Source organism: Myotis davidii, unplaced genomic scaffold, assembly GCF_000327345.1.
Source record: "Myotis davidii unplaced genomic scaffold, ASM32734v1 scaffold184, whole genome shotgun sequence".
Lineage (NCBI taxonomy): Eukaryota > Metazoa > Chordata > Mammalia > Chiroptera > Vespertilionidae > Myotis > Myotis davidii.
The window spans coordinates 6,104,555-6,116,174 of NW_006297021.1; the positions used below are offsets into that span (position 1 = coordinate 6,104,555).

Sequence of the window (11,620 nt, forward strand, 5' to 3'; positions counted from 1 at the left end):
AAGGAATCCGAGGAAGGGCCAAGGGTGAGCTGTGGTGCTTCAGCTCAGGAGCCCCGCCAGCTCGGGGGTCTGCTGTCCGCGGGCCCTGGAGGGGTGACTTCTGCAGAAGGGGCCCTGACAGCCCCAGCGCTTTCCTTTCCTATTTTCTTTGGCACCCACGTGCACGACCCCTTTTAGCCCGATTTCACCACATTCCCCACAGGGTTTTGACACAGCCCCTGGCCAGGAGGACTGGTCTGGACTTCTGCAACGCCCTGGACATGAAGCAACCCTGGGCGATTTATCAGCGGGGCATATAGTTAGAGCTGAAGACATTGCTCAAGAGCAGCATTCATCCTCCAAGTTCCTGGGGTCCCTCCACCCTGCTCTTCCTGGCTGTGAGGTTTTCAGGGGTTCTACGTCCATGCGATACCTACTTGGGGGTTTTCAGAGGCCAATGCAATTTATTTTCAGGCTGCTATCCCAAATGTTACTGTTCCTCGTGGCGCCTGAGGCCTGCTTGTAGCCTTACCCTCTAATCACGGTGGTCCGGGTCAGAGTGATGCTTGTGCCCAGCGGTGGGCAGAGGGCTGTTATCTACTACACTTTGAATCTGAGTCTTGAGAGGAATTCTTGTTATACTAAACGCCTCTGGTAATGACAGATACCGTTTATTGAAACCCTTCACTCACATCTGATTGAATCTCCATAATCTTATGAAGTAGGTGCTGTCATCATTCCCCTTTTACAGATGAGAATACTGAGGCACAGAAAGGTTGAATGCTAGTGAGGGCAGAGCTACACTTGGAACTCAGGCAACCTGCCTCCAGAGCGTGCACATATATAATAACCATGAAAATATATTTGTGTTTCAAAATAAAAGCAATACTGAACTGTAAAATAAGTATAATAAAGTTTTTAAATTTTTTCTTATGATGAATAAAAAAGAAAATATATTGCCTTGGTATAAGTGGTTTAGCAGGTTCAGTCAACCATGGATTAAAAATATTCCAGGGGAACAAAGTCATGTTGCTGATGTGTATACTGTGTAATTAGGCCTAAAATGGGTGCATCTGTACTGAAACCATACAGACTTTTTCTTGTCATTATTCCCTAAATAATACAGCATAATAACTATTTACAAAGCATTTACATTGCATTAGGTATTATCAGTAATCTAGAGGTGATTTAAAGTATATGAGAGGCCCTAACCGGTTTGACTCATTGGATAGAGTGTCGGCCTGCGGACTGAAGGGTCCCAGGTTCAATTCCGGTCAAGGGCATGTACCTTGGTTGCGGGCACACCCCCAGTAGGGGGTGTGCAGGAGGCAGCTGATCAATGTTTCTAACTCTCTATCCCTCTCCCTTCCTCTCTGTAAAAAATCAATATATATTTTTTAAAATAAATAAAGTATATAAGAGGATGTGTGCAGGTTACATGCAAACATCATTCCATTTTATAGGAGGGACTTGAGCATCACAGATGTTGGTATCCTCGGTGGAAACAATCCCCCATTGGTAACTGGGGATGACTGTGCTCATGGAGGCCTCAAGCACATTCAAGTTGGCTCCACCCTACAATACACTGAGAACTTTCCTTGGCTCTCCTCCCCTCTCCAGAACATCTGGATGTGGTGGCAGTAATTGTTTCTCCGCAGTGTGCTGGCACCGTGGCACCATGAAGGTGAGGGCAGCCCACACTCCAGTGGCCTCTGTAACAGCTGTGTTCTTCTAAGTCCCTTTCTACACGGAGATATTCCAGACCTAGACTCGTCAATTAAAAGAAGAAATGGACTCCACTTTCATTTTGATTGGGTTTCCACTTGGCTAATCCTTGGTTTCTCTGCCCAGGTCTCTTTCTCCCCACCCAGGGTTTCATCATTTTAGCCTCTCCTTTTTCCTCTTCTCCAACCAGTCCTTCAGCCTGGTGCCTCCTCAGGCACTTCCCAAGTTCTGTGCTGGATCAGTTTGCTGGGGCTGCCATAACAAAGGACCACAGACTGGGTGGCTTAAACACAGAAAAGTATTGTTGCACAAGTTCTGGAGTCTGCGAGTTCAAAATCAAGGTGTGAACAGCAGGGGTGCCTTCAGAAGGCTGTGTGGGAAGCATCTGTTCCAGGCCTTTCTTTTGGGCTTGGGGATGGTCGTCATCTCCCTATGTCTCCTCACATGGTTTTCCCTCTGCGTGTGTCTGTGTCCAAATTTCTCCTTATATGGACACCAGTCATATTGTGTTAGGGTTCACCCTAATGACCTCATTTTAACTTGATTGCCTCTGTAAAGACTCTATCTCCAAAAAACATCCCATTCGGAGGTACTGGGGGTTACGACTTCAACATATAAATCTGGAGGGGAGGGGGGACACAATTCAACTCATATCATGTGACAACTGTCACTGGCTCTCCCCTTACCCCTCCCCACTCCAAAACACGTTTCTCCCAAACGCATGCCTCTCCCTGGGTTCAGCCCTCAGTGCTGGTGGTTGGCAGCTCTAGAGTGGGAAAGGCACACAACCAGGCATCACGACTGGATTCCGACCCCTCTGGCAGAGCTGTCCTGACGTTGGGAGGCAACCTCTTCTGGAAATAGAGGGCTAGACTAAATATTTTCTCAGGTTCCTTTCAGCACTAACACTTTAAAAACACACACGTTTCTTCCTAATTATTTCAAAACTAGGGGCCCAGTGCACAAAATTCGTGCACAGGCAGGATCCCTAGGCCTGGCCAGTGATCAGGGCCAATCAGGTTCCCTGCCTCCCCGCCTCCTCCTTCCCTCACCACCCGCATGGAAACGCTGCCGCTGGTCGCCCGCCATGTTCTGCGCCACCCCCTGGTGGTCAGCGCACATCATAGTGAGCAATTGAACCCCTGGTCTCACGGTCAAACTCCCAAGGGGACACTTTGCATATTAGCCTTTTGTATATATAGAAGTTTCATGGTTTGAAGGGCTGTCTTATGACCATCAGACAGAGGGTATGATGAGAGGCAGGACTGCATAGTGGTTAAGAACACAGGTTTGGGAGTTGAGCTACTTTGCATTAAGCCCCATTTCATCCTCTGTAAGACAGGGATAGTAGTCTTAGTATTATTATAATAACAGTCTTATTCCTATAATAATAACCTAACACAGAAGGGTGTTGCAAGGACCGACAGCCCATGGCCTTAGTGTTCTCATTAATGAAGGTTCCAGACTCCATAGTTGGGGATTCCGTTTTGGGGACTTGGAAGGAAGTAGGAGACTTAAACCCTTTTTCCTACTTTCTTTTAGCCAAGCGAACAAGAGCCAACTGGAGGCTGCAGTGGAACAAATTTCCTAATGGAAGTTTGAGTCTCTTTTTAAGTTGCTCTCACCCCATTACGTTTTTGGATTGATTAAAATTTTGTGGCTAATTCTGGCTAGATCCAAATCTACATCTGCCTAAAACTGATTGATCAATCTACTAGAGAAGCTAAAGAGAGTCAAAGTCCTTTTGGGGACAAGCTGAGGGGCAGGTTGACAATGGTCTTGTCTCCAAAGCTCCCACTTGTGATTGCCAACTGCAAAGTTGTTATTATTATTGATCTCCTACGCCCATTGCTTTTGAGCAGGGCCATCTGAAGTAGAGCTGCATCAATTGATAATGGCCAATGTGCTTTTTAATTCCACATCTTGGTAAGTGGATGATTAAAGAAAGGGTTGGCGTCAGTGGCTGGGTGTTTGTCACTCAATCTGTTTTGAGGCTACATCTACATTAGACAGATACCTGTCTCTCCCATGAAGCTGTAAGTGCTTGTTAATCTTCATACACCCCCACTTCCCTGCAAGTCCTAGTATAGTATTTACACATCGTAGGCACTCGGTTTCTGAATTGGACACATTTTTCTATATATTCATATGTGATCAATGGCAACAAAAGGTGGAGCCAGGTTTTATGGAGTCTGAAGTTCACACAATTTAGGGGACCTCTTTAAGAAAATTACAAATATAAAGTTGGATACAAACAAAAATTTTTTTGAATGAAAACAAAGAGAGTAAAATACAAATTTAAAAAGTTTATAACACAAAAAATGTATAACACCATAAATTTCACAAAATCCAGAAAAATAACCTTAAAAAATATTAATTCTTTTCTCCTACCTTTGTAATAATTTTTAGACCCTACCTTTTGGCTGCATACTCGTTAATTGCTTCTTTACATTATATTTTTCATAAATTTTATTTATAGAACAGTTCTAGACTTACAGAAAAATTGCTCCTTTTGGCTGTGATAGTTTGTCAGATTATCCTTGTTTTGGGGAAGCTTGACCACTTAGAAGGGTACTTACTGGTCATTTAATTTTGTAAAATGTCCTAATGGGATGACTGATATTCTTCTCATGATAAGCCTGGGGTATGGATTTTTGGGAGGAAGACATTTTTACTATTTTCTATAGAGAGAAGAGAAGGAAAATGCATTCTTTCCTTCCACAGGGTTGATGGAATTTTTTAAATTGACAGTTTTGATCAGACATTGATGAAAACTGAATCCATTGCTTTTCACTTTAAATAAGTGCTCGTCAGACGAATTTTCAATAGTATAACTTCTGACTATGTACCGTTCATCCTGGTTTCTCTTTTACTCCCCACATACTTCCAGATGCCTTAGGACAGGCTGATAAGGAGAACATTCTGCAGGCCCTCTGGGCAAAAGATGCTGGGGAGTTGAAAGAGAATCTAGAGGTAGTTCTGGGAACATGGGAAGGTTAGAAATATACATGCAAGAACTGGAAAGCCCATAAATATATCTCCCCAATCCCAAAGTAATATATTCCCAACTACAGTTCCCTTAGCTGGGTTCTAAAAATGAGCTGGCCATTTTAGCACTCCCAAGGGAGGATGGTGATAGAGGGACTTGGAGCAGAGAATGGCAACAGTATTAACTGATTACAGCTAAATTACCTTTTGCAAATTTTGCGGAAACATTTATGTGAATATGTGGCTAGCACCTTCGGTGAACGAGGGCCCTAGCGAAGCTGTGTTAACATCCATAGTCGGCAGGACTCTTTCAGCATTATTGTGCTACTGCTCAGATTTGCTGGTACAGTTCTCTCGGACTTCCAGCAATAAGGAAGAAGGATATTTCCGCCAAAAGAACACTTTTCTGTAAGTACTGATGATTATCACATTTAAGCTATGGTCCTTCCTTCTCCCACATCCTTTTTCTTTTTTAAGTGCACTTGATCCACTGACTTCATTAACTTTATGATGGAGTTCTCCCAGCCTCACTGGTCAGGCCCTCTCCCAGCATGTAGTGCTGCTCCAGCGTAGTTGCTGGATAAAGTCAGTGATTCCAGAAGTCATCCTGCTCCTCCACAAAACCTGACTTTCTGTGTCTGGAGGTGATATGACTTTATTTAGTCAATGTTGAATATCCTATATAATAAAAGTATAATATGCAAATTGACCGAATGGCCAAACAGCGGAACGACCATCTGGATGACCATCCAGGACTACACTATGACACCCACTGGTGCCAGGTCAGCTAAGGCGGATGCAATGCGATTGGTTGGGGGCCCAGCCATTGCCCCATGATGGCACCGCAGAGGGAGGACCTGCCCACTGGCTGGCGGGGCGATCAATAGGGGCGCTCCACGATCACCCCAAAGAGGAAGGCCCAGGCCACGGACCAGCGGGCTGCGGCAGGTGGGTGGGGCCTCCTCTGTGAGGGAAGCCTGGTCCCGGATGCCGGAGGGAAGCCAGTGCTGGCAGCTGGGGGAAGGAAGGCCTACTCTTGCATGAATTTCGTGTATTGGGCCTCTAGTAAATTATAAATATCCCAATCTCCCAATTCAACTAACTTCTCAATGTCAACCAGTAAAATTCGAACTCTTTACAAGAATTTCTAGGATGTCCTTCATAACCTATTCCCGCTTTCCTCACTGGACAGCTCTCCAGCCACACCCTCTCCAAATAAACTTTACTGTAGAAGAAGGTTTCTGTGTCTGCATTTAACAGATATACTTCAATGGCGCACACAACTGAGGGTGGAAACGGGCGACAGTCATCCAGTGCACCAGCCTGCAGGCAGTGTTCTGGTGGGCTTGCCCAGACAGCAGTCAATCTATTCACAGGGCCCTGAGTGTGGGATCCTGAGACAGGGCCTAGGCTGGGGAATTAAACTAATTAAGTCTAGTTGATATGTTAAAATTATATGGAAAGCACTGTCAAATAACAGTACAATTGTGTTATATTCATATGCACATATTACTGTTATTAAAAGAAATATTATAGGAATTGTATAAAATTTCTAAGGATCTACAATGTCCTGATAAAATGTTTTTATTTGCAATTCGAGTTACACTAAAATATGTTTGAGAAAAACAAATCTGTCATTTGCATTATAATCTGGTCTTTAACAGTCATTCCAAGTCGGTCATTTATAGGGTCACTGTCTTACTCTGATACTTTTTGCAAAAATGTTTCCTCTTCAGAGAGACTGGTAGAGAGGACTCTGACACTTACTCTAAAATACAGGTTTCTGAGCAATTTTCAGATCATATCATTAAACTGAGTAGGAATTTTCAAAAGTCTAAGGAAAAACTGGATTCATAAATCTGCTAACAAAAAAAAATCAAGATAAATAAGAGTTAATGACATGGGACTGAAAGGACGAAAAGATGTGTGGTCTGAAGGCTAAGCTCTACCCTGCACAGCGCAGTGCTGAGGAGACACAAATGAGAGGGACCATCAGGAAGCGTGAGAAGAGAAACACCAAACAAAAGAATGACGAAGAGTCCCCAGCACACAGTCCCTGCTCATCTGCTGGGCAGAGAGGGACCCACCCCAGCTAAAGCACTTTCCAAAGGGATGAAACAAAAACGAAAAGAGAGAGTGGTACAATGGGCAGCCAGCATCCGTGCCCAGGAGACACAGAGGTATTAAACGTTATCTGAACAGGAAAGAGAAAAAAGAAAGTGTCGAAGAGGCTGGTTTCCAAAGTCTGCTTTGTTGGAGGTGGCTTCACTTGAAAACCACCTAAATATGAACGATTCATCAGGCCCATGTAACACAGCCTGCACTGAGGGCCACCTTTGGCCTGCCAGTGTTTTATGTAAAGAAGAAACCCTCATCCCCACTTCATACAGCTTTGGGTGTTATGAGCAAAGGTGCTGTCATCAAGGTGAATGTGAGCGAGTTGGGCCTCGTGACGTGAAAATATGCCCGGGTTACCAGCCATCCTGGAAACGATGGATGCATACATGCAGTCTTACTGGTTTGACAGCAAGTAACTCCTTATAATTATTGAAGACTGTGCACCAATCAGGAAAGCTCTTTTACTGTGACATTCCCGAGTACGAGCTCACAGTTTACATGCCTGCAGTCATTAAAATGGCCCAGTTTACAAAAAAAGTACAAAGAAGCAGATGGAGTTAATTTTAATATGTTATTGAACCCAGTATGTCCAAAAATAATAGTTCAACATGTACTCCATATCAAAACTTTAGAGAGATGTTTTGCATTCTTTTTTTTTAACTTGGTCTCCAAAATCCATTGTGTATTTTATACATACAGCACATCTCAATTCAGACTAACAATATTTCAAGTGTTCAACTGCCCCATGTGACTTTTGGACGAGACAATCTAAAGGGTGTTGTACAACTTTTCTTCTTGACGTGCAAACCCATCCCCTCTGCCCCACTGGTCATCTCAGGACACTGGGGACTGTGTGGAGCTCCAGGGAGCTGAAAAATGGTGAAGTGGGAACTCTGAGCATCACGGCCCCAAGCACAGCTATCCGTCACCACAACCGGAGGACCAGCAAAGGCAGCCTGCTGATGCAGGTGCCACCATCGCCCAGATCGGCACCCGCTGTCCTCAGCTACACCTGGGTAATTAGGGATCCACAGGAGGAGAACTGCTGTGTGCTTCTAAAATGAGAGCATTGCCGCCGTGGTAAATAAGTTTATCAGCAAAGTTTAAAAGAAGTTGGTGTTCGGTTGAGTTGGTGAACTGATTTGTCTCAATCCTGGAGTCTCCCTAGATCCCCTCCGCTGTCCCCGGTCCCTGACGTGTGCAGTGGCTCCATGAACAGCATTTCTTCTCCAAATCCCAGCCCCCAGGCACGGCAGGGCTCAGTCTGTGTTCAGTGAGTGAACACGGGAAAGGTAAGCTTGCTCCGTGACTCAGGGGAAGAGAAAGTGTGAGATATGATTTTGAAATTGGTTCCTTCTTCGAATGACAGATACCGACAAAGACTAATGTTTTTCTGACATCTCCTCTCCAGCGGACTCAGCACAGACGTTTTTCTTTAACGAGTATTCATCAGAGCTGCCTGCTTCTCCCACCTCACAGGTTCTGCCAAGGTCAACAAGAGCAGGTCTGGAGGACAGAACGGCGGCTTTGGAAACAAGAGGGATACAGAGGTCAAACAGAAAGAACTGGTCTTCCACGGTGAGGCGGGGCTTCATGGGGGACCCCCCACTCAGGAACTGCCACTTCTTCCCACCACTTCAAGGCTGCTGTGCGACATGCCCACGGCAGTGTCTACCTTCCCGAAGATTCCATGTCTCAGGACAGATTCAGCCCAGCACTGTCATGCATGTTGAAATTGGCCTAATCTGTCCCTTGCCTTCCTGGTTCACCTGCTACCTCACTGGGCAGTCTGAATAGTCTGAACAGTAGGTTCTCCTCTGGTTCCTGAGCCTGGAGCTAGGTCTGCACAAGGAATGAGAAGCCTGTGATAATGTGGGGTCAGAGAAGCAGCAGCTAGGAGTTTGGTTAGGGAGCTGCAGACAGGGAGCTCCCTGCAGACTTTAACGGGCTTGGCCTGGAGAGATGGAGAGGAAGGAAGGTGGGTGGCCTTCCTGGGCCCCCATCCAATCTCAGGAAAGTTGAGCAAGGCCAGGAGGTCCCAGGACAAAGTCTCCAGTGAGAGGAGTCCCCTGTGTCCCAGGAAGGGGCCTGTTCCTAGCGCCCCTGCCACACCCAGTCATTGGCCAGGAGCAGCCCGTGAGAAGGGCGAGCTCGGCAGAGGCAGAGATGGATGTTAGAGCAGAGGACAGCAGCTGGTGCCGGGCCCATTACGCTGCCGGGTCTGGAGGTCTGCAAGGTGCATGCTCCTGGCTGCTCTCAGGCTGTCTCAACAACAAGCTGTGTGGGCCCGGCTCATCCCATACACAGAGCGAGCACCACGTGACAGGATGGAATGTGCCCTGCAACTGGCCTCGAGGTCCTGGGTCAAGGCCCTGATTGTTACCCACTAGCTCTGTGACCTTAGATACAACCTCTAAGTGCCTTGGCTTCTTGATCTTAAACGCACACCTGCCTCACAGTGTTGTGTAGAAGGAAATGAACCTGTGCTAAAGAGTATTTTGTACAATGTTGATACGAATGCTCACATGGTGAACAAAATCAACAAAGCACCGCTATTGAAGACCAATGACAGGACGTCTGCATTCTGTCATAAGGAAAGTCTGTGGCAATGATAGGACTGTCCATCTTTGTGGTTCCATTTGTACAACACTGCACACTATTCCTGCATTCAAATTCCACAGCATCTCAACCACTTCAGAGATGTTAGGTTTTTAATTGAATTTATTATGGTGACATTGGTTAATAAAAGTATACAGGTTTCAGGTATACAATTCTACAATACAGTATAATCTGTACTGTGTGTTTCCACCCCAAGCCAAGTCAGATTTTAAAATTATGTTCTGGGCAGATATTTATAAAACTTTTTCAATGCACAAGGACTGGAGAAGATAAAGAGTATTTCTGAAAGGCCCAAAATTTTACATAAGATAGATATATCCCACAGCTCCTGAATAATTTGAGGGTGACAATAATTCATGGAGAGCAGTGGTACTTGCTCACTGTTCACTGCTTCCCCTTCTAAATGGGGAAGATGCTGGTGGTGGAAAGCTGTTTAGTTAAAGAGCACCCCTCGGTTTTTATTCCAGGAAGATGCTGAAATGTCAAAGGCTGGGGAGCACCTCTTAGGAATCACAGGGTGAGGTCACAGGCATAAGCAGTGGCTCTGAGACCTCATGCGACTCTCAGATTCCAGGGCAGACTCACTCTTTGGTGAAGGATGCTAGGAGATGAGGAGCCTGAAGCTGGAAGAACAAAACTGGAAAGACTGTGGATTTTTTCCTAAATAGTTGAAGGATTCAGAACTGTCTAGATTTTATTCTGGAAAAAAAAAAGAGTTGAAATAGATAATCTGATATTAGAATCTGTGGTTCTGATGTGAGCTCTGGGTGAATGAAATTATGAGTGAATGAAATTAGACGTTGGACTGGTAGGAACCGGGTAGCCAAGGGTGGAGGCTAAACTCACAGAGTGAGTCACACCCTTAACAATTTACTCGACTATGAGGAAACAGGTCACCCCACATCAGGACACCCCCAGATAGAAGACTCCCTAGCCAACCAGGCAACTTGTCTGTCTGCTGATCTCCATGCAGTGTTTGTTTCATGTTGCCACCACCCAAAGATTACAGCAGCGATTCTCCTTAAAGACAGACCTGAAGTATGGCTTTCCCAACTTCTCTGTCCTTCGGACCATGTTGCCTCTTCCACTCTCAGCAGTCCAGTGACCATAGCCAGTTCAAAGGGCACAGGTCTACAGCAAGAGGAATAAACTACTTTTGCTCCCTTGTCCTGAACAAGCAGGGCCCCCAAAAGTGTGGTCCTCTGATAGCAGCATCAGAGTCACCTGGAGAGCTGGTTACGGAGGAGATTTCATCAGCCCCACCCAGACCTACTTATCTAGAATGTCTGGGGGCGGGACCCAGAATCCACATTCTCTCCCCCAGCCCCCACCCACACTCATTTTCCCCAAGTGATCCTTTTGCACACAAAAGTGTGAGAACCAGTGAAGGGATCGGTAAGCTCTCAGGTCAAAGATCCTGGGGCATCACGGCCCTGGTTTCAGGAGATTTACCTTATTTCTCAGTTATTTGTAGTTTTAAAGTTTTAAACTCCTTTTGCTCTCTAGGTATTCTCTCTGGACCTTCTCGTTTACTAGTCAGAGATTTTTTTTTTTTTAAGTCTCAACAAATTACTCATACAGCAATATACATATATAGTATATTACATGGAAGACCCATGGGGAGGGGACACTTACAGAGATGAGGTGCCCCGCCCTGAAGGTGCTTGCAGGCTGGAAGAGGAGCTAAGTCTGTGTGGAACCAGCTTGGCTGCAGGGCAAGGAAATCACAGGGCTGCGAACTCAGGAGGCCTCCCTTCTGATTGGTCAGTACTTGGCTTAGCCAGTTGCTAAATATGTTGGATATCAATCCTGGCAATAAGTACTATATAAGTGGTAAAAACAAAGTCTTCCAAGAGTTCTGAGGGGGAAGAGATCACAACCAACTGGAGCAATGAGGAGAGCTTCCTGGAGGAAGTGCCAATTGAATGAGACCTTGAGGAGCTGTAAGATTTCAATGGGAAGAGGACACGCTGATGGAAGAAAAGGAATGAGTAAAGGCACAGAGGCAGGGAACTGTGAGGTGTGGTCACGGAGAGAGTGGAAGGATCGGTGATGTACCAGGTACCTATTGCTTCGTGACAAACCTTTCCAGAATGGAAAGGCTTAAAACAACAACAGTCACTTATCTGCTCCTGAATCTACAGCTTGTCCTTACTCACTCAGTGTCAGCTTCACTGGGCCTGGGGGTTCA

At 45.6% G+C, this 11,620-nt stretch overlaps 1 pseudogene; it reads left to right on the plus strand.

Annotated features, from left to right (window-relative positions):
- The first annotated feature begins 1,657 nt into the window (after positions 1 to 1,657).
- On the plus strand, positions 1,658 to 8,331 carry LOC102774032 (annotated as a pseudogene).
- The last annotated feature ends 3,289 nt before the right edge of the window (positions 8,332 to 11,620 follow it).